The sequence below is a fragment of the Bidens hawaiensis genome, unplaced genomic scaffold, assembly GCF_021521415.1.
Source record: "Bidens hawaiensis isolate Kalapana, Puna unplaced genomic scaffold, B.hawaiensis_p1.1 tig00021404_1, whole genome shotgun sequence".
NCBI classification, from domain to species: domain Eukaryota; kingdom Viridiplantae; phylum Streptophyta; class Magnoliopsida; order Asterales; family Asteraceae; genus Bidens; species Bidens hawaiensis.
Window position 1 is genome coordinate 193535 of NW_027493325.1, and position 23763 is coordinate 217297.

The window sequence follows — 23763 nt, forward strand, 5'->3', positions numbered from 1 at the left end:
ACATCATAAAGAGCATTTCTCCCTACATACCTCGGATATTATTCGGGTCCGGTACCCTCCATCCTCGGATATTATTAGGGTCCGGTCTCCTTTCTTCCTAAGATATTATTAGGGTCTGTTGGAACCCGATCTGTATCAATTCAATAACAATAACAGATCTCAGATCTGTGTATAATCGATTAATACCTTAATAATAGATCTAGCTCATAATTACGTATGATTAAGTGTTATATATGTTTATGTATTATCAGTATATATGTATTAGTGATTGTATAATATTAGAATGATGATCGAGAGAGGATTTTGACAAAGGTTCGTTAATTAACTCTCAAAACTTAACTTAAAACGTGAACAGTGTTCACTATATATAGAAGATAGGTCTGGTTCGCTAACATCCCTAGCGAACCAGACACTACTTCGTTACATACATAAATAAACAAAATATCTTAACGAATCACCCCCTGATTCGTTAACATCCCCAAACGAATCAGGAGGGAATAAACTTAAGTCTTAGTTCGCCACACACGATTTAGCGAACTACACATTAAATTAGCAAACTAGAGAATAACTTAATAGATTATTACATTAAACATAAAACGAATACTTTAACGATAATTACAAAGACTCAAGACGCAAAACCGTGCACTAACAGACAACCCCTCGTCTTGAGCTCTTTGTCTTCAAGTTACTTGAAGCGCTTGGACTGCCAGTCTCTGCAACTATGAATTCCATTTTCATGACAAACACGCACAATGCTAGAATTGCATAGCCAGGTCGTAGTCTTCATTGCGCTCGATCAAAATCTGTTTCCTGTGTAGCCCATCATTGTCGGTCACTGATAAATTAACCAACCACATCGGGTCGATTATCTTGATAAGCTCAGTCTTCAGACCTCTACCAAGTACAACGACGGCCTCGCCAGTAAGATTGTCATAGTACCAGCGGTTGAATGAGAGATGCATTTGTGGAGGCATCGTCTTCATAGGAACCCGCTTCATCGTCTTCGGCGGCTTAACCTTAAGAACCAGTTTCCTCCACCCAGTCCTTGGATCAATCTCGTCAATATGTTTACGTCTCGGGACCTGGGGCTTGAAGAACTTAAAGCCATGATTGACCTCGAACAGTAAGTGTTGATTAAACCACTCAGCTGTTCGGTAACCCCCACGATTGATAAATGGACGTCTCGCGAGGGTACGAACATCCCACCGCGGTAATGTCAGAACGTCCATTATCGTTTCGTAGTACTGGATCCCATTCTCCCATGTAATTATACATACTTTAAGCTCGGAATCATAAAGCCATGAAACGATATCACCATATACCTTGGATACCGTCTTGAAGGAAGTCATTTGGTTTTCTTTGACCCATGCTGCAGCTATGTCTTTTCGTTCTTGATCAACAAACCGATACGCCTTGATGATCTTACCCACTGCTTTGTAGTTGAACCACTTAGCAATATCAGCATCAGTTGGGTTCTCAATCGATCTGAACCGAGTGTCCACAACCTTCTTTCCCTTAGACGTCTTTTCCAAATCATCTTCAGCCGCTTTAACCGTTTGTTCATCAAATACCAGAGCACTTTATCAACATTTGTGTGTTGAAACAAGTCCGGATACTCCTCAGCAGTTGCATCTTCCATCTCAACATCCTCGTCTTCATAAATAAAATCCGTATTCATTTGAATTGACGGATCATCCGATATACCTTCCTCATTCACCACTTCGACATCAGGCTCAGTCTCTAACACAGTCAACTGTTAGTCATTTAACCCAAGCAGTATGGAAATATGCTCCCGTGTCAGAGACCTGTCAACAAACTCACCCACCTCGATCTCATCTTTGTTTACCACACTTCTAACCACCCCCGAACCATCCAAGTATATCACAGTGTTGGCTGCAATCATCTCAATTGGCTTAACAGCCGTTGAATCCTTATACACCACAATCCGTTTATCCAAATCACCGCCACTTGTACCAGTGCCGGAAGATGAGACGTGCGTTTGTTTAGGCTCACCTCCTGCACCAGATTCATCAGGATCTTGATCATCATATTTGAGTTTCTTTAGAGCATCCTCTTTGCAAGTCAACTGTAAGATTTGATCCTCTTGTTCCTTCAATTTCACCCCCTGAGACTCAACAATCGCACGTAGTGCTTTAGTCTCTTTTTGACAAAATGAGATATAACTCATCATTCGTCTTTGATTCTCCATAAGACGTTCTTGATTCTAATGGTCAACTGCCATTTGATTCTTATATAGATGAAGAAGGTTTAACAGCATCTCTGTCTGACGGTTCGGTGGCATGTTGTACAGGGATGGATGAACTGGCTGGATTGGACCTTGAGACCGAGTAATTCTTATAAACGAGACATCACTTGGTGTAGGAGGAGGACGGGGAGGCCTCATGGATGGTGTTGGAGGGACAGTAGACACTGTAGCCGGAGGTCTTGGTATTTCAGATAATGATAACCGTCGTTCGAGTCATGCAAAAACCTAAATAACCTAAGTAGATAGGGTAAATAAGGTATCGTATCCACCAGGAGTATGTGGTCAGTGTAATTGTGTAACAGATTTATAATATTATGAAGTAGCAGATTTTAGTGCTGATCACACAAGCAATTAGCTTTAGTTTAGAATTAAGCAACAAACAAGTGAACAAGTTTCAATCAATTAATAAAAGCAAATCACACCCGGGACTTCAAGTAAGTAACTTACAGTAATCTCATACAACCTAACAGATTAATCATTAACGGTTAACTACAGACTGATCAACTAGACAAAACCTTAGACATCAATAATCGCTTTACACACGGCACTGGTTATCAAACAGTCACTGCCAGTGTGACTCAGTTAATGGCAATCATATGTTTTATCGTATTCAACCTAATCAAGCAGTCCTTGATCAATTACTATAGCAACTGGTAACTAATCGTTCAGATCAACGTAAACCTAAACCGATTGAACAAACACAAATACTAAACATCAATAATCGTAGATTAACCATAAACAATTATACATAAACGTTCTTAGTTAGATGAGAAAACTGAAAATAATACAAACTTTACATCCCGGGTATGATTCGGAGAAGTTAGCCGAGCATCGACATCATGGAATCTTCAATTATGATGATATGGAACATGTATATGATCTCGGTATGAATCGGAATGGTTGAATCGCCCTCTTGTAGCTTTGATAACTGCCAGCCATAAGTCCTTTATGAAACCCTAACTTTATCCTTTTATAGGGTTTTAAAATAGCAACTCCCGTGTTTTAATTTTGTCCAGCATATGATACTCTAGCTTCAGCAAATGGTACTCTGGCTCAACAAATGATACTCTAATTCAGCAAACCATACTTTAAAACTTCCTGATGTGCGCTCCCTCTTATGCTCAGCATATGATACTCTGTTTTCAGCAAATGATATTGTAAACCAACTTTTTCCCAGATTCACCAGTTTTGATCATACATTATAACAAATCATCCCGAGTCTTCATCTCGTGCTCGTGCAAGTCCAAATTAGGTACTTTAACGTCTATGACCTGAAATACAATAAACACGTATGAACTATCGAAGTTCCCACAATAAACAGTTAAAACTAATAAATAAACGAACTTAATTATATAAAAATTAACCAGCCATCACATCCCCACACTTATCTTTTGCTTGCCCTGAAGCAAACTCTAAAGTAAACATCAACCTCCATCATAGGTATGTAAATTATCACCATTAATACTAGTAAGGTTTAAGGTCATACCCAGTTTCCCAAACTGACACTGTTTTTAGATTGACATCTCACAAATACAGTTAAGTGCTATAATAAAAACAATAAAGCCGCCCAGACAAGTGGTTTATGGTTAAGGCACACATGCTCATACCCCTCGTAATATAACATCTCTCCTCTCGATTTAATATATGGACTAGCAAAAGATGTGCCAGTATCACTCTGCTCCCAGTATCACTCATAAGCACATATTCATCCATCAAGCTTCTTTGACACAAATGCAAATCAAGAGGTCTTAAAAGGGTTGTAACGGGGCTAGGTGTAAGGGTATGGAAGGGAAATATTTAAGTAGCTCAAACGATCCGACCCGGCTTATTACAAAACATCTAAATAAACGAAACTACTATATGAACTGACTGACTTATTATAAAACCTCTAAATAAGCAAACTAACATAAATACTGATTTCATATTTTTTTTCTTTATTTTCTTTTTTTTTACATAAACGAACTACTGAATGCATAACTGAATATAAACAGACATCTTTTTGGCTTTTTCCTCAAGTTTATTTTATTTTTTTTTTATTTTTTTTTTAGCATAATAACGTGATGCTTAATAATGGAACAAATACAAAAACAAAAACAAAAACAAATACAATTACAAATAAACCTAGTAAGCCGGATCGTCTCGTAACATAATTTCGGGTTTAAACAAATGAAAAATAAGTCCAAGAAAGGTTTTCTAAGGGGCCCAACCCCCCCGCACCTCACATTAACCATACTCATATGTATAATGTATGAGGCCCCAACCCCCCAGTACCACACTCGCGCTCATCCAGACGAGGCTTAACCTAGATGCCTCTATAACTTTTGCATTTTGCCAACTACGATCCCGTAATCCATGAACATCAGTGAAAGCACTCAAATGACATGTGTGTACTATATACTATATATATTTGGGTTAACTCACACACGTACCGGAGGAATAGGGTTGACGATATAAACATGTGTACCTGTCCCCATGACTCGTTATCCCCGCCTAAACGACCCCATTTTCAACTTCTCGTTATAAAAACATTTGCGAGTAAGACTAATGAGACGCTGAAAAACCAACCATGACCAGAAACCTATAACTTAGCATTAGTGGCAATAATCAATTAACAACTTTGGTTTCTGAACACTCTTCGAGGTACTATCGGGCTAAAATTTTTCAAATTTTCCCCATCCCCACATTTGAGGTTTACATTGTCCTCAATGTAAGAATATTTAAACATTGTCCTCAAAGTTAAAATAGATAAAACGATTAATGAACATTTTAGGGACGGGGTTGAAACTGACTTTTTGACAATTTAGCAATTTTAAAATTCGGGGATCAAATGTGGCGGTTCAACTAATAATTATACAATTACACTTTTAACATTGAAAGTAATAAAAACAAAATAAATTATGAAACTGAAATCACCTGATATCAACGAGACTGGAAGAGGACCAGTCGGCTTGTGAACTCTCGTAAACACTTGTATATCCTCGCCTCAACCAATTACTAAACTGACAATCGAACCTGCAAAATCTGGAGACGTGTAGAAGAAAGCTTCTCACAAGTGTAAGACATAGGTCTTTTAAGAGTTATGAAAATGATTTTTCTGTTATTTTAATCAAAACAATTACCGAGCCAAATTAAGTCGTTTCATAATAAATTCTGTTAAATTAGTTAAAAACGTTAAAAGACCTAACTCACTTTCGTAGGAATCACGATTGCATTTAGCGTATGCAACAAGCCCTTTAAACCTCCCGGTAGCCCGGGTGGACGAGTGAGGTCTCGTGAGGGTTTATAGTGAACTACACCCATAAAGTTCCAAATACAACACAATATACAATAAATCAAAATACAACAGATAATAACTAAAATAAAAACAAGTTGGGAAGATACTTACAAACCCCGGGTTGCCTCCCGGTTACGCTGAATTGATGTCTACAACTCGACAATACCTGAATTCCTCATGGTGGTCGAAGTGCACACTTACCCACCGAGTTTCCAATATACGCTTGGTATCTTACATGCCAAGTCCATAACCTCTTTTCAATGATTTGCATGCTACTTGAATGATTATTGTGAGGCCGCTTCTTAACTATTTGCCCAATATCATGCAAGCTTACTTTCTTGTCATTCTTTACCAAGCCTTCATCCCCACACTTGTTGTTTGGACTAATAAGTATTAGAGAAGGCATATGATTCACACTGGTTACCTTGGGCTCTTCATACTCTGAAGGAGTTGTATCTTCTACTTGAATCACACTTTCACTTTCTTGCTTCGGAAGATCAACAAACTCATTCTCTTTATCACCATCAAACACAGTACCACTAGCCAACTCTTCTTGGTCTCGTTTGATTTTAGTATTGTCCTCAATATTCGGATTGAGTGACGCCAAAATTCTTTCATGTGTTAGCTCATATTCCTTTTCTTCTTCCATCATCTGTCTCTTATGTTCCATTAACGTGTTCATGATGGTATCGAGCTTAGAGTGCATAATATTTTGTTGGTCTTCATCAACCGACTGAGAATATTCATAATCATCTTCTTCATGAGAATATTCATAATCGTCTTCTTCATAATCATCTTCTTCATGAGAATATTCATAATCGTCTTCTTCATAATCATCTTCTTCATGAGAATATTCATAATCATACTCATCCCAGTCTGGTTCAATGTGTATAATCTCTTCATTAATTTGATTGGTCCACTTAGACTCGAGAGATTTCCTTTGTTGTTCTAATTCCTTGTTATGCTCAACCATAAAATTTATCAATTAGTCAACTTTGGATTCCACCATGTCATGGGAACTTGAGGAATAGGGTATCTCCGGTTCGCAGTTGGCATAATACGGCTCTTGAGCATATTGGTCATCCATGTCTGATTGATAATCTTCATCATAATTTGGTGATGTGTGTTGTTTAGAGTGTGAATAATATGACAAAATCTTTTTATCTTCATAGCATGTCGTCATATATCTTCTCCCATGGCAACGCACTTGCCAATTTTGTGCAACTACTGGACAATCCCGATAGTGATACGGGCCTTCACAATAACAAAAATCACCATAATTGCTCATAGTGACAGTTGCGTGCTCGGGTTTCGGGATGGGTTTTGGTTTTGACCCATAAGCGGTGACTGTCTACCCGAGTGGTGGGTGTGTAAAAACCTGTTACCTGCATAGACAACACACCCCGCGTAAAATGGAAAAATAAAATAAAAACCAAAAATAAAATTAAAATTACTAAACTAAACTAAAATAAACAAAGAAATCAAATAACACGAAAACACTAAGCGCACTAACTCCCCGGCAACGACGCCATTTTGATGACCGTCCTCGAGTCATGCAAAAAGCTAAATAACCTAAGTAGATAGGGTAAATAAGGTATCGTATCCACCAGGAGTATGTGGTCAATGTAATCGTGTAACAGATTTATAATATTATGAAGTAGCAGATTTTAGTGCTGATCACACAAGCAATTAGTTTTAGTTTAGAATTAAGCAACAAACAAGTGAACAAGTTTCAATCAATTAATAAAAGCAAATCACACCCGGGACTTCAAGTAGGTAACTTACAGTAATCTCATGCAACCTAACAGATTAATCATTAACGGTTAACTACAGACTGATCAACTAGACAAAACCTTAGACATCAATAATCACTTTACACACGGCACTGGTTATCAAATAGTCACTGCTAGTGTGACTCAGTTAAGGGCAATCATATGTTTTATCGTATTCAACCTAATCAAGCAGTCCTATAATCAATTACTATAGCAACTGTTAACTAATCGTTCAGATCAACGTAAACCTAAACCGATTGAACAAACACAAATACTAAACATCAATAATCATAGATTAACCATAAAAAATTATACATAAACGTTCTTAGTTAGATGAGAAAACTGAAAATAATACAAACTTTACATCCCGGGTATGATTCGGAGAAGTTAGCCGAGTATCGACATCATGGAATCTTCAATTATGATGATATGTAACATGTATGTGATCTCGGTATGAATCGGAATGGTGGAATCGCCCTCTTGTAGCTCTGGTAACTGCCAGCCAGAAGTCCTTTATGAAACCCTAACTTTATCCTTTTATAGGGTTTTAAAATAGCGACTCCCGTTTTTTACTTTTGTCCAGCATATGATACTCTAGCTTCAACAAATGGTACTCTGGCTATGGTACTCTAACTTTAGAGTATGATACTCTAATTCAGCAAACCATACTTTAAAACTTCCTGATGTGCGCTCCCTCTTATGCTCAGCATATGATACTCTGTTTTCGGCAAATGATATGCTAAACCAACTTTTTCCCAGATTCACCAGTTTTGATCATACACTATAACAAATCATCCCGAGTCTTCATCTCGTGCTCGTGCAGGTCCAAATTAGGTACTTTAACGTCTATGACCTGAAATACAATAAACACGTATGAAGTATCGAAGTTCCCACAATAAACAGTTAAAACTAATAAATAAACGAACTTAATTATATACAAATTAACCAGCCATCAGATAACGCCGTTTGTGGAATTAAACCAAGCCTTTCATGAGATACCAATGTCGTTGTCAATGTAAGCATCGGAGTGCTAGTAGTAGGTGGCACAACCGAGCGTTGAGGCGTTGAATGATGAGATGGTGGCACACCAATAATTACTCCAGCCCCAGTTGACACACTTCATTTCTTTGATGGCTCTCCAGTTGCCACCGCTTTCCCTTTCCTCTTCCGTTCTTGTTGAGCTGCAATGGTGGTAGCTAATGCGGCATTTACTGCATCTTGTTGCTCTTGAAAAGCAGCATCACCAGCTCCACCATCACCATCATTTCCATCATCATTCCCATCATCATCGTTCCCACCGTCTCCCCCTTCACGCTCGGAATCCGATTCGTCATGGATCCAGCGTTCATTAGGAGGACATACATAATTAGGGTTAATAATATGACCAATCATTCGTTTATCCCGAGGCCTCTCCTTACGGTACACTTTCATTCGACGTACTGTGTCGGCCTTCATGTGTTCCAAAGGAAGCACATCATCCCTCAAAGCTTGATTAATTACCAAGTATGGAATCAAATCTTGAATTATCAATTGTAGAAATCTGGGATACATTAAAAACTTCTTCGACTGAGTCGTCTGTTGAACTTGTTCTTTCAGATGATCAAAATCCAGCTCGGAATAGTTAAATGGTTTGTTGAGTATAAGAGCAACGAAAGAAGATTGTATACTGCATCTACATTGGTCAAAGCCACCACGACGACCACTCATACAGTGAATCAACACATGGAGAAGATACTTGTATGGTGGACACAACCCATTCTTATTCAACATTTATTCATCAATACCTCCACCGTAACGTAAACGAGTAAACAAACCCTTGATCAACTGCTTGTCAAATTCACTCGGGTTGTCATCATTGTCACCAAATTGAAGCACACGGCGAACCACTCCCACATCGATTGTAATAACAGTTCGATCAATCATGGCTTGAATGTGATTCTCTCCCTCAACATACGCAGCAGTATTCCAAAACTGTCTGATAGTGCTCAGATAAACTTTAGGTCGAGCGGTTATTGCATAATGTATTACTGAGCGTCTTAAGAATGCCAGCATGTCTCCGAACTCAGCAACATCAGCAACATCTTGATCAACGTAAGCACAGATGTTGTGTTTCGTGTCATATGGTAACAGAATAACATCCTCCTGCTATACTTGAGGTGGTTGCTCTTGTGGTGGTAGTTCTTGTTGCCCTTGATCAGCAACTGGTGGATCTTGATTTACTTGATCAGCTATTTTTTAGAATAGAATTTAGAACAGGTATGAGTAATATGAAGAAATAATACAATATGTCGTGTATAATTAATGTATTTACGCGTTTAGACGGTTGAAATAATATATATAATTCAAAAGATAATTTAAATTTAATTAAATAATTAAAAATAAATGTCATTCGTGTGATTATCACTCTGATTCGTTTCCATACAGTAACGAACCAAGTGATTTGCTATCATGTAAATAGATTAACGAAGTAGACACAGCGAATTAACTATAAAAGGTAACGAACTAAAGTCTAGTTCGTTTTAGATATGGCGAATCCGTATGTGATTCGTTGAGGAAATGATTCGCTGAGCTAGTTCATGTATTTCCTTAACGAATTGAACACGAAGCAGTTCCAATTCGCTAAGGATAACGAATGGTTAAAACTTTAGACTTGATCTTTGACTTTCATAGTCAAGGTAAAAATTAATAAGAACATCGACGGTCAAACGAACCAAACTAGATTCAATTCGCACATGATTATCGTAGAGTAATCAAAACTACAGGTTTATCCAACTCGGAATTGCAATACGAACAACCTGGTGTTAAGATTAAGGCATAACACCATGTCCTAAATAAAAACCCTCGGTAAGTTAAACAGAGTCTAAAAACCCCAAACGGATTATCATTAAATCAACCCAGCAAACAATAACGATTGTTGATTAAAGTCTACCCAAGGTCTCGGAATCACATTCCGGTTATATTGAATCATAAACAAGTTATATTAACATACTATATCATAAATAAAATAGGGTTTTGAACTCGGAAAACCCTTAGAACACAAAATCACATAGTTAGTCTATTAAAGCAACGTCATTTTTGACGAAAATCACATAGATATAATCGTCTATACCTTAGTAACACAATGATACTTGTGAAAGAACAAAATTTTAAGGTCGAAAATCAGAGAAAAATTTTGAAAGGGTAACTTTATGTGTAAGGAAGAAGATAAACAGTGGAAGGACTGTTCGTATGTCTGTCTTATATATCTTTACACGCTACCAGATGTACCCTTTGTACGAATCAAACGATTCGTTTGAATTCTGAAATAACGAATCAGGCAATTCGTTAGCCCAATTTGTTATGTCAGAATAGCGAACCAAACATGTTTTGTGTTTTGATTCGTTAAATATGTATAACGAAATAGAAGTGATTCTTTACAGAGTGCGGAAGCGAATAAGGTGAGCGAACTAGAAATTAGTTCGCTAAAGAATAACCTAGTTCGTTATTCAGACTTAACGAATTAACTTTTAACGAATTAAAAATTTTATTTATTTTTAACTTAAATAAATAAATGAAATAAATAAAGAATTAAATAAGATTATCTAATAAATAAAAAAAACTTTAAATTAAAAGAATATTACCAAAGACATTTTATCTCGATAATTTAATACTTTAAAAACTTTTCACTTTTACGAAACATAAATTAAAATCACTAAATAATATGTAAAGTACAAAAGATAAAATATTTTTGGCATTTTGTAAAAATTAAAGAATGTATATACAAAGAAGCATCCGAACATTAAAAGTGGACAATCTTTTTGTGTTTTTCTATGATTTATCAAAAGCAGTACATATTTTTTGTGTTTTTGTTGAGTTTGAGCAGATAATCATATTGACCAAAATGCCATTCCATCACAGTTTTATATTTCAGCGATGTTACAACTGGCGTTAAGTCGGTCATTGATATTGTTGTCCACTTAAATCTTATAACAAGCCTTCGAGTATTTTTGTGATATGATTTATGGTTCAATTAACGCACAGAATATCATAAAATATCAGCCCCTAATCTCGGTTCAAGCTTAATTTGATTTTTGCCAAATCACCCCAACTTGACTTAAACCATTATAGTGTTGATCAAAATTTTTGAAGATTTAAGAAGATATGAGCAATGCATCAAGTTTCCTTTACTGTGAGTGAATACGCACGAGTCCATCTGTCGGCTTACATACATTGTATACCCTGGGGCCCGTTTCTTATTGGTATTGAGACGCACGCAAGGGAGGAACAATTGTATGACTAACTGCGGATTTTGATCAAGTCAGTAATTTAGATAGTACGAAGTACAGCAGTGATCAAGTTTAATGACTTTGGGTTTGCTCTAGAAAGCGAGTGGAATATTCATGCTTATGAATACCTAGATGATTAAGCCGTATAAAGACTCACAGTGTCCAGAAGCCTAACGCTTGTTATTTGCTTTATTATATTTTTGGGTGATCATTAACTATAAGGCTTGAGTATGACCGGTTATTACATTTCTGCCATCCTCACCGAGACTTTTGCTAGAGACTAACACCTCTTTCAATTTGGCTTTGCTTTAAGTTTATATCACTTACTTTACTCTAACAGCTTGTTTAAGATCTATCAATGCACCAATGACTAAGCACACAGTCTTTTAAGCTTATTTCTTTCTGGATTTGGGGTCAAATAATCAATGTACTATCATTTTCTCTTTTTGCTTCAAAAACTCAAAAATTTTAAGGAGCATAAAACAAAATAATTTAAATTGCCCCAGTTAATTTAAGTTCATAAATTAATGGCTATCTTATCCATCTACAAGTAGAAGGCAGGACCAAAACATGCAGGCACGCTTCACAAACTTAAATAACTACTAAATTTTCAGCTAAAAATAAAGTAGAAAGCTTAACGAACGCCCTAAGTACTATCCATTCGTAAGATAAACGGCTAACCCGAAGATTTACAAGAAATTATCAGGACAAACCATATATAAGTATATGTCTTTCAAAATATAAGCAAATGACATAATTTTCAGCGAACATAAGCAAAACTCTTTTTGGTTTTTCTCTTTACAAACTAAAAACACAATCTTTTTGTCTTTTCGGATTTTTCTTTATAAAGCAGGAAAAATCACATTCTTTTTGACTTTTTTAGAATTATCTATAAAAATCACAATCTTTTTGGTATTTTCTAGTTTTAAAATGTTTTTGGATTTTCAAATATTAAAATGAAAACAAGAAAGAACAATATTTTTGATTTTTCAAAGTTTTCTAATGTTTTTGGGTTTTATCTATACAAACTAAGATCACAATATTTTTGTATTTTCTAAGATTCACCCCCTAAAATCTAAAAACAAAATAAAAATGAAACTAGAACAAACTAAAATAAAAATAATTATCCTAATTTTAGGATCTCAGAAAGGGTCTTCAATCTATTTAAACCAAGCAAAAAGTTAAAACGTGTTTTATCAAAGGCTTTGGTAAACAGATCGGCTTTTTGAAAATCAGTATGTAGTTTCTCAAGGTTAATTAATTTCTTTTCATAACAATCCCGTATAAAATGATATCGAATTTCGATATGTTTTGTTTTAGAATGTTGTACGGGATTCTTGGTGATAATAGTAGCAGCAGAATTATCAATCAAAATGGGAGTAGTAAGAAACTTCAAACCGTAGTCGCGAAGATGTTGTTGTATCCACAAAACCTGGGAACAGCAACTCGAGGCTGCAACATATTCAACTTCGGCGGTTGAAGTGGAGACCGTTGTCTGCTTCTTACACTGCCAGGAAACAAGCCGGCTTCCTAAGAATTGACATCCCGCTGTAGTAGACTTGAAACTGATTCTGCATCCTCCTTAGTCTGAGTCTGAGTAAGCTGTAAGAACGAAAGTATCATCTTCGGGGTAACATAACCCTATGTCAGGATTTCCCCTTAGATATTGCAGAATTCGCTTGACCGCTACCAGGTGAGTCACTCGGGGACTAGCTTGGTACCTAGCACATAAACAAACAACAAACATTATGTCGGGTCGAGAAGCAGTTAAATACATTAAAGAACCAATCATAACACGATAAAGGGTCAGATCAACGGTATCCTCCAATTCATCCGGTGATAAATTGTGACCCACAGGAAGAGGAGTAGAAGGGATTTTTCCGGTAGTAATCTTGAATCGGCTCAAGACATCGTTCACATATTTTGTCTGATGAATGAAGATTCCCTTCACAGACTGATGAACCTGCAACCCTAAAAAGAAATTCATCTCTCCCATCGAACTCATCTCGAACTTGGTTTGCATTGATTTCTCGAACTCCTTACATAACGTGTCGTTTGTAGACCCAAAGATTATGTCATCAACATAAATCTGAACGAGCAGAAGATCATCACCAATATTCTTGTAAAACAAAGTGCAATCAACAGTCCCACGTTTGAAACCATTATCTGTCAGATGGTCGGCGAGCGTGCCATACCAATCTCTCGGGGCTTGATGTAGACCATATAATGCCTTGTTTAATCGGTAAACACGGTCAGGATAATCAGGATCCTCAAAACCTGGAGGCTTTAAGACAAACACTTCTTCATGAAGTTCAACATTGAGAAAAGCACTTTTAACATCCATTTGATACACCTTAATATTCTTGTAAGCAGCATATGCCAGGAAAATTCGAATCGACTCTAATCTTGCAACTGGAGCATAAACCTTAGTGTAATCAATACCCTCAGCTTGTAATCAATACCCTCTTGCTGATGAAAACCTTGCAACACTAAACGTGATTTGTTTCTCACAATTACCCCACGGTCATCTTTCTTACACTTATATACCCACTTAGTTGGAATTGCTTTCTTGACTCTAGTAGGTTTGTCAATAAGATCCCAAACACCTAAACGTGCAAATTGCGGTAATTTTTTTTTCATGGCTTCTACCCAAGAAGGATCTTGAAGTGCCACACGAGGGGTCGATGGCTCAACTTGGGATAGAAAACAAGTGAATTTAGCAACAGTTGCAATCTCAGATGAGTGTAAGTCAGCATAAGCACATAGGGTATTATTTTCACTTGACGAAGCAACTTGATGTCTTGTTTGAACTCCCACATCAAGGTCTCCAATGATGTTTTCTTGTGGATGGTAATTATGAATCCTGAGAGTAGGATTTCAGAAACATCAACATTTTCAAATAAATTAGTGTAATGTTCACCCAATTCAGGAGATGAAACATCACTGTCAAGTTCAATAACTTGATCCACAATTGCATTATCATCAGATGAAGTAGAAGAGTTATCATGATGAGCAGGAGACTCATTGTCAGGTTCTTCAGTTAGACCAATAATTGGAGCTTCAACATCATTTGAACTAGCGAACCTTGGAATTTCCAAATGTTCTTCAAAATAAGCACGAACTAAATCTTCATCTGGATGATCAGTTGTTGGTGTAAAAGAACTGAATAAGCCATCGTAGTCAAACATCCAGTCGGGACCTTTCCCTTGTGGAGGAGTAGTGTATTTTTGACACTCTACCTGGTACCATTCCTCAACACAACCAGATGTAAAGTTAAACACTCTTTTCTTAGGTGACGCATACCCCAAGAAATAACCTTCAATGGCTTTTTCATCAAATTTACCCACATCCTTTTTCAACATAGTACAAGGACACCCAAATGGTTCAAAGTACTTTAAATTAGGTTTACGATTATTCAATAATTCATAACTGGTCTTCTTGTGTCTTTTAACAGTAAGAACTCGATTGAGTGTATAACAAGCAGTATTCACCACCTCATTCCAAAACTGGACAGGAAGCTTTGAATAAGCAAGCATCGTTCTAGCAGCTTCAATCAACGTTCTATTCTTTCTTTCAGATACACCGTTCTGTTGTGGTACATATGGGGCACTGTATTCTCGATGAATTCCCTTTTGTATACAAAAGAAATCCAATACAGTATTTTTAAATTCAGAACCATTGTCACTTCGAATTCTTCTCACTTTCAGTTTGTAAAGTGATTCGATTTTAGTAATAAGGTTTTGAACGAGACCCGATGTTTGATCCTTTGAACTCATGAACAAGACCCATGAATATCGTGAATAATCATCGGTAATAACTAAACAGTACCAATCTCCAGAAATACTCGCACGATTCACCGGACCGAATAAATCCAGATGAAGTCGTTCAAGCGGAGTATCAATGGAATTTAATAATTTAGATGGGTGCAGTTTCTTCTTCTGTTTGCCCTTCTTACAGGCAACACAGTGATCAGATAATTTAAAATTCTTTAACGACACCCCCTCGACCAAATCATTTCCCATTAAATAATTCATCTTTCGAACATGTATGTGACCCATTCTTCGATCCCAAAGCACTGAGTCTTTCTCGGTTGCTTTCGAGACAAAAAAACATTTCGATCAATGTAGATACTTTAGAATTCATGTTCAAGACATAAATATCATTTGATCATGGCGATCGCATGACAACCATGTCCTCAGGAATAACATAACCCGGTTTTAGAATTAGACACTTTTTATCTGTAAATACTCTAGTGTATTGCTTATCACAAATCTGCGATGCACTCAATAAGTTATGGTCCACTTTATCACAATATTTAACCTTCTCAACGTTAATCTTTCCATTCGACACATCACATTCCTGTGTAATCATACCCCCAGAATTCCCAGCAAACGCCACATAACCCCCTTGAATATTTCTCACATTTGTTAAGAGGTTGAGATTCCCAGTAATATGACGAGAACATCCACTATCCATGATCCATTTTTCACTAGAAATGGTCTTGGATGTACCCTACACAAAAGAAAATGATTAGTTCAAAAAGGCAGCCCAGGCCTCGGTCTTAGGCACCTTTTGGTTTCCTTGAGAAAAGTTAATTTTAGTTGCATTCAATTGTTGTAGCAACTTGAGAATAAGTTACTGGTTTCTTAGACTTTCGTCTTAGATACGCAGCTTGAACTACATTTGAATTTACATTTTTGCAAATTGGTTCAGTTGGAATAAACTTAGGTTTAACGGAACCATGAGTTTCATTCACATGAACAACTTATCGAGGATGTACATTCGAAAACATAATATGAGTATCATCAGCATACGACACAGGTCATTTCAGAATCTCCTTTACCAAAGGAACTGGTTTGGAGTGTTCCTTGATAAAAGGATGAAGATTATAGTTCTTCTGGCCACAATTTCTTACAACATGACCTTGTTGACCGCAAAGAAAACAACTTCTGATATCAATATGAAATGATGGTGGAATAAAAAAATAAATTGTGGCCAGAAGGTCATGTTGTAAGAAATTGTGGCCAGAATTGTTTTCTTTGCTATCAACAAGGTCATGTTGTAAGAAATTGTGTCCAGAAGAACTATCAGAATCTTCATCCTTTTATCAAGGAACACTCTAAACCAGTTCCTTTGGTAATGGAGATTCTGAAACGACCTGTGTCGTATGCTGATGATACTCATATTATGTTTTCGAAAGTACATCCTCGAAAAGTTGTTCATGTGAATGAAACTCATGGTTCCGTTAAACCTAAGTTTATTCCAACCGAACCAATTTGCAAAAATGTTAATTCAAATGTAGTTCAAGCTGCGTATCTAAGACGAAAGTCTAGGAAACCAGTAACTTATTCTCAAGTTGCTACAACAATTGAATGCAACTAAAATTAACTTTTCTCAAGGAAACCAAAAGGTGCCCAAGACCGAGGCCTGGGCTGCCTTATTGAACTAATCATTTTCTTTTGTGTAGGGTACATCCAAGACTATTTCTGGTGAAAACTGGATCATGGATAGTGGATGTTCTCGTCATATTACTGGGAATCTCAACCTCTTAACAAATGTGAGAAATGTTCAAGGGGGTTATGTGGCGTTTGCTGGGAATTCTGGGGGTATGATTACACAGGAAGGTGATGTGTCGAATGAAAATATTACCTTTGAGAAGGTTAATTATTGTGATAAAGTGGACCATAACTTATTGAGTATATCGCAGATTTGTGATAAGCAATAAACTACAGTATTTATAGATAAAAAGTGTCTAATTCTAAAACCGGGTTATGCTATTCCCGAGGATATGGTTGTCATGCGATCGCCACGATCAAATGATATTTATGTCTTGAACATGAATTCTAAAGTATCTACATCGATCGAAACGTGTTTTGTCTCGAAAGCAACCGAGAAAGACTCAGTGCTTTGGCATCGAAGAATGGGTCACATACATGTTCGAAAGATGAATTATTTAATGGCAAACGATTTCGTCGAGGGGGTGTCGTTAAAGAATTTTAAATTATCTGATCACTGTGTTGCCTGTAAGAAGGGAAAACAGAAGAAGAACTGTACCCATCTAAATTATTAAATTCCATTGATACTCCGCTTAAACGACTTCATATGGATTTATACGGTCCGGTGAATCGTGCGAGTATATCTGGAGATTGGTACTGTTTAGTTATTACCGATGATTATTTACGATATTCGTGGGTCTTGTTCATGAGTTCAAAGGATCAAACACCGGGTCTCGTTCAAAACCTTATTACTAAGATCAAATCACTTTACAAACTGAAAGTGAGAAGAATTCGAAGTGACAATGGTTCTGAATTTAAAAATACTGTATTGGATTTCTTTTGTATACAAAAGGGAATTCATCGAGAATACAGTGCCCCATATGTACCACAACAGAACGGTGTAGCTGAAAGAAAGAATAGAACGTTGATTGAAGCTGCTAGAACGATGCTTGCTGATTCAAAGCTTCCTGTCCAGTTTTGGAATGAGGTGGTGAATACTGCTTGTTATACACTCAATCGAGTTCTAACTGTTAAAAGACTCAAGAAGACCAGTAATGAATTATTGAATAATCATAAACCTAATTTAAAGTACTTGGAACTATTTGGGTGTCCTTGTACTATGTTGAAAAAGGATGTGGGTAAATTTGATGAAAAAGCCATTGAAGGTTATTTCTTAGGGTATGCGTCACCTAAGAAAAGAGTGTTTAACTTTACATCTGGTTGTGTTGAGGAATGGTACCATGTAGAGTGTCAAAAATACACTACTCCTCCACAAGGGAAAGGTCCCGACTGGATGTTTGACTACGATGGCTTATTCAATTCTTTTAAACCAACAACTGATCATCCAGATGAAGATTTAGTTCGTGCTTATTTTGAAGCACATTTGGAAATTCCAAGGTTCGCTAGTTCAAATGATGTTGAAGCTCCAATTATTGGTCTAACTGAAGAACCTGACAATGAGTCTCCTGCTCATCATGATAACTCTTCTACTTCATCTGATGATAATGCAATTGTGGATCAAGTTATTGAACTTGACAGTGATGTTTCATCTCCTGAATTGGGTGAACATTACACTAATTTATTTGAAAATGTTGATGTTTCTGAAAATCCTACTCTCAGGATTCTTAATTACCGTCCACAAGAAAACATCATTGGAGACCTTGATGTGGGAGTTCAAACAAGACATCAAGTTGCTTCGTCAAGTGAAAATAATACTCTATGTGCTTATGCTGACTTACACTCATATGAGATTGCAACTGTTGCTAAATTCACTTGTTTTCTATCCCAGGTTGAGCCATCGACCCCTCGTGTGCCACTTCAAGATCCTTCTTGGGTAGAAGCCATGCAAGAAGAATTACAGCAATTTGCACGTTTAGGTGTTTGGGATCTTATTGACAAACCTAATAGAGTCACGAAAGCAATTCCGACTAAGTGGGTATATAAGTGTAAGAAAGATGACCGTGGGGTAATTGTGAGAAACAAAGCACGTTTAGTGGTGCAAGTTTTTCATCAGCAAGAGAGTATTTATTACACTGAGGTTTATGCTCCAGTTGCTAGATTAGAGTCGATTCGAATCTTCCTGGCATATGCTGCTTACAAGAATATTAAGGTGTATCAAATGGATGTTAAAAGTGCTTTTCTCAATGGTGAACTTCATGAAGAAGTGTTTGTCTTACAGCCTCCAGGTTTTGAGGATCCTGATTATCCTGACCGTGTTTACCGATTAAACAAGGCATTATATGGTCTACATCAAGCCCCGAGAGCTTGGTATGGCAACCTCGCCGACCATCTGACAGATAATGGTTTCAAACGTGAGACTGTTGATTGCACTTTGTTTTACAAGAATATTGGTGATGATCTTCTGCTCGTTCGGATTTATGTTGATGACATAATCTTTGGGTCTACAAACGACACGTTATGTAAGGAGTTCGAGAAATCAATGCAGACCAAGTTCGAGATGAGTTCGATGGGAGAGATGAATTTTTTTTAGGGTTGCAGGTTCATCAGTCTGTGAAGGGAATCTTCATTCATAAGACAAAATATGTGAACGATTTCGTAAGCCGATTCAAAATTACTGCCGGAAAAATCCCTTCTACTCCTCTTCCCGTGGGTCACAATTTATGACCGGATGAATTGGAGGATACCGTTGATCCGACCCTTTATCGTGTCATGATTGGTTCTTTAATGTATTTAACTGCTTCTCGACCCGACATAATGTTTGTTGTTTGTTTATGTGCTAGGTACCTAGCTAGTCCCCGAGTGACTCACCTGGCAGCGGTCAAGCAAATTCTGCAATATCTAAGGGGAAATCCTGACATCGGGTTATGGTACCCCAATGATGATACTTTCGATCTTACTGCTTACTCAGACTCAGACTACGGAGGATGCAGAATCAATTTCAAGTCTACTACAGCGGGATGTCAATTCTTAGGAAGCCGGCTTGTTTCCTGGCAGGGTAAGAACAGACAACGGTCTCCACTTCAACCGTCGAAGCTGAATATGTTGCAGCCTCGAGTTTCTGTTCCCTGGTTTTGTGGATACAACAACATCTTCGCGACTATGGTTTGAAGTTTCTTACTACTTCCATTATGATTGATAATTCTGCTGCTATTAGTATCACCAAGAATCCCGTACAACATTCTAAAACGAAACATATCGAAATTCGACATCATTTTATACGAGATGGTTATGAAAAGAAACTAATTGACCTTGAGTACATACTGATTTTCAAAAAGCCGATCTGTTTACCAAAGCCTTTGATAAAACACGTTTTAACTTTTTGCTTGTTTTAAATGGATTGAAGACCCTTGCTAAGATCCTAAAATTAGGATAATTATTTTTATTTTAGTTTGTTCTAGTTTCATTTTTATTTTGTTTTTAGATTTTAGGGGGTGAATCTTAGAAAATACAAAAATATTGTGATCTTAGTTTGTATAGATAAAACCCAAAAACATTAGAAAACTTTGAAAAATCAAAAATATTGTTCTTTCTTGTTTTTATTTTAATATTTGAAAATCCAAAAACATTTTAAAATTAGAAAATACCAAAAAGATTATGATTTTTATAGATAATTCTGAAAAAGTCAAAAAGAATGTGATTTTTCCAGCTTTGTAAAGAAAAAACCGAAAAGACAAAAAGATTGTGTTTTTAGTTTGTAAAAAGAAAAACAAAAAAGAGTTTTGCTTATGTTCACTGAAAATTATGTCATTTGCTTCTATTTTGAAGGACATATACTTGTATATGGTTGGTCCTGATAATTTCTTGTAAATCTTCGGGTTAGCCATTTATCTGACGAATGGATAGTACTTAGGGCGTTCGTTAAGCTTTCTACTTTATTTTTAACTGAAAATTTAGGCAGTTATTTAAGTTTGTGAAGCGTGCTTGCATGTTTTGGTCCTGTCCTCTACTTGTAGATGGATAGGATAGTCATTAATTTATGAACTTAAATTAACTGGGGCAATTTAAATTATTTTGTTTTATGCTACTCAAAATTTTTGAGTTTTTGAAGCAAAAAGAGAAAATGATAGTACATTGATTATTTGACCCCAAATCCAGAAAGAAATAAGCTTAAAAGACTGTGTGCTTAATCATTGGTGCATTGATAGATCTTAAACAAGCTGTTAGAGTAAAGTAAGTGATATAAACTTAAAGCAAAGCCAAATTGAAAGAGGTGTTAGTCTCTAGCAAAAGTCTCGGTGAGGATGGCAGAAATGTAATAACCGGTCATACTCAAGCCTTATAGTTAATGATCACCCAAAAATATAATAAAGCAAATAACAAGCGTTAGGCTTCTGGACACTGTGAGTCTTTATACGGCTTAATCATCTAGGTATTCATAAGCATGAATATTCCACTCGCTTTCTAGAGCAAACCCAAAGTCATTAAACTTGATCACTGCTGTACTTCGTACTATCCAAATTACTGACTTGATCAAAATCCGCAGTTAGTCATACAATTGTTCCTCCCTTGCGTGCGTCTCAATACCAATAAGAAACGGGCCCCAGGGGATACAATGTATGTAAGCCGACAGATGGACTCGTGCATATTCACTCACAGTAAAGGAAACTTGATGCATTTCTCATATCTTCTTAAATCTTCAAAAATTTTGATCAACACTATAATGGTTTAAGTCAAGTTGGGGTGATTTGGCAAAAATCAAATTAAGCTTGAACCGAGATTAGGGGCTGATATTTTATGATATTTTGTGCGTTAATTGAACCATAAATCATATCATAAAAATGCTCGAAGGCTTGTTATAAGATTTAAGTGGACAACAATATCAATGACCGACTTAACGCCAGTTGTAACATCGCTGAAATATAAAACTGTGATGGAAGGACATTTTGGTCAATATGATTATCTGCTCAAACTCAACAAAAACACAAAAAATATGTACTGCTTTTAATGTTCGGATGCTTCTTTGTCTATACATTCTTTAATTTTTACAAAATGCCAAAAATATTTTATCTTTCGTACTTTACATATTATTTAGTGATTTTAATTTATGTTTCGTAAAAGTGAAAAGTTTTTAAAGTATTAAATTATCGAGATAAAATGTCTTCGGTAATACTCTTTTAATTTAAAGTTTTTTTTATTTATTAGATAATCTTATTTAATTCTTTATTTATTTCATTTATTTATTTAAGTTAAAATTAAATAAAATTTTTAATTCGTTAAAAGTTAATTCGTTAAGTCTGAATAACGAACTAGGTGATTCTTTAGCGAACTAATTTCTAGTTCGCTCACCTTATTCGCTTCCACACGATGTAACGAATCACTTCTATTTCGTTATACATATTTAACGAATCAAAACACAAAACATGTTTGGTTCGCTATTCTGACATAACGAATTGCTTGATTCGTTATTTCAGAATTCAAACGAATCGCTTGATTCTTAGAAAGGGTACATCTGGTAGCGTGTAAAGCTATATAAGACAGACATACGAACAGTCCTTCCACTGTTCATCTTCTTCCTTACACATAAAGTTACCCTTTCAAAAATTTTCTTTGATTTTCGACCTTAAAATTTGTTCTTTCACAAGTATCATTGTGTTACTAAGGTATAGACGTTATATCTATGTGATTTTCGTCAAAAATGACGTTGCTTTAATAGACTAACTATGTGATTTTGTGTTATAAGGGTTTTTCGAGTTCAAAACCCTGTTTTATTTATGATACAGTATGTTAATATAACTTGTTTATGATTCAATATAACCGGAATGTGATTCCGAGACCTTGGGTAGACTTTAATCAACAATCGATTATTGTTTGTTGGGTTGATTGAATGATAATCCGTTTGGGGTTTTTAGACTCTGTTTAACTTACCGAGGGTTTTTATTTAGGACATGGTGTTAAGCCTCAATTTTAACACCAGGTGCTTCGTATTGCAATTTCGAGTTGGATAAACCTGTAGTTTTGATTACTCAACGATAAACATGAGCGAATTGAATCTGGTTTGGTTCATTTAACCGTCGATGTTCTTATTAATTTTGACTTTGACTATGCGAGTCAAAGATTAAGTCTAAATTATTGACCATTCGTTATCCTTAGCGAATTGGAACTGCCTCGTGTACAATTCGTTAAGAAAAGACACAAACTAGCTCAGCGAAACACTTCCTCAATGAATCACATACGGATTCGCCATATCTATACCGAACTAGACTTTAGTTCGTTACTTTTTATAGTTAATTCGCTGTGTCTACTTCGTTAATCTATTTACATGATAGCGAATCACTTGATTCGTTACTGGATGGTAACGAATCAGAGTGATAATCACACGAATGACATTTATTTTAATTATTTAATTAAATTTAAATTATCTTTTGAATTAAATACATGATTTCAACCGTCTAAACGTGTAAATACATTAATTACACACGACATATTGTATTATTTCTTCATATTGCTCATACCTGTTCTAAACTCTATTCAGTAAAAATGGCTGATCAAGTAAATCAAGATCCACTAGTTGCTGATACAGGGCAACAAGAACTTCCACCACAAGAGCAACCACCTCAAGAACAGTAGGAGGATGTTATTCTGTTACCATATGACACGAAACTCAACATCTGTGCTTACGTTGATCAAGATGTTGCTGATGTTGCTGAGTTTGGAGACATGCTGGCATTCTTAAGGCGCTCAGTAATACATTATGCAATAACCGCTCGACTAAAGTTTATCTGAGCACTAT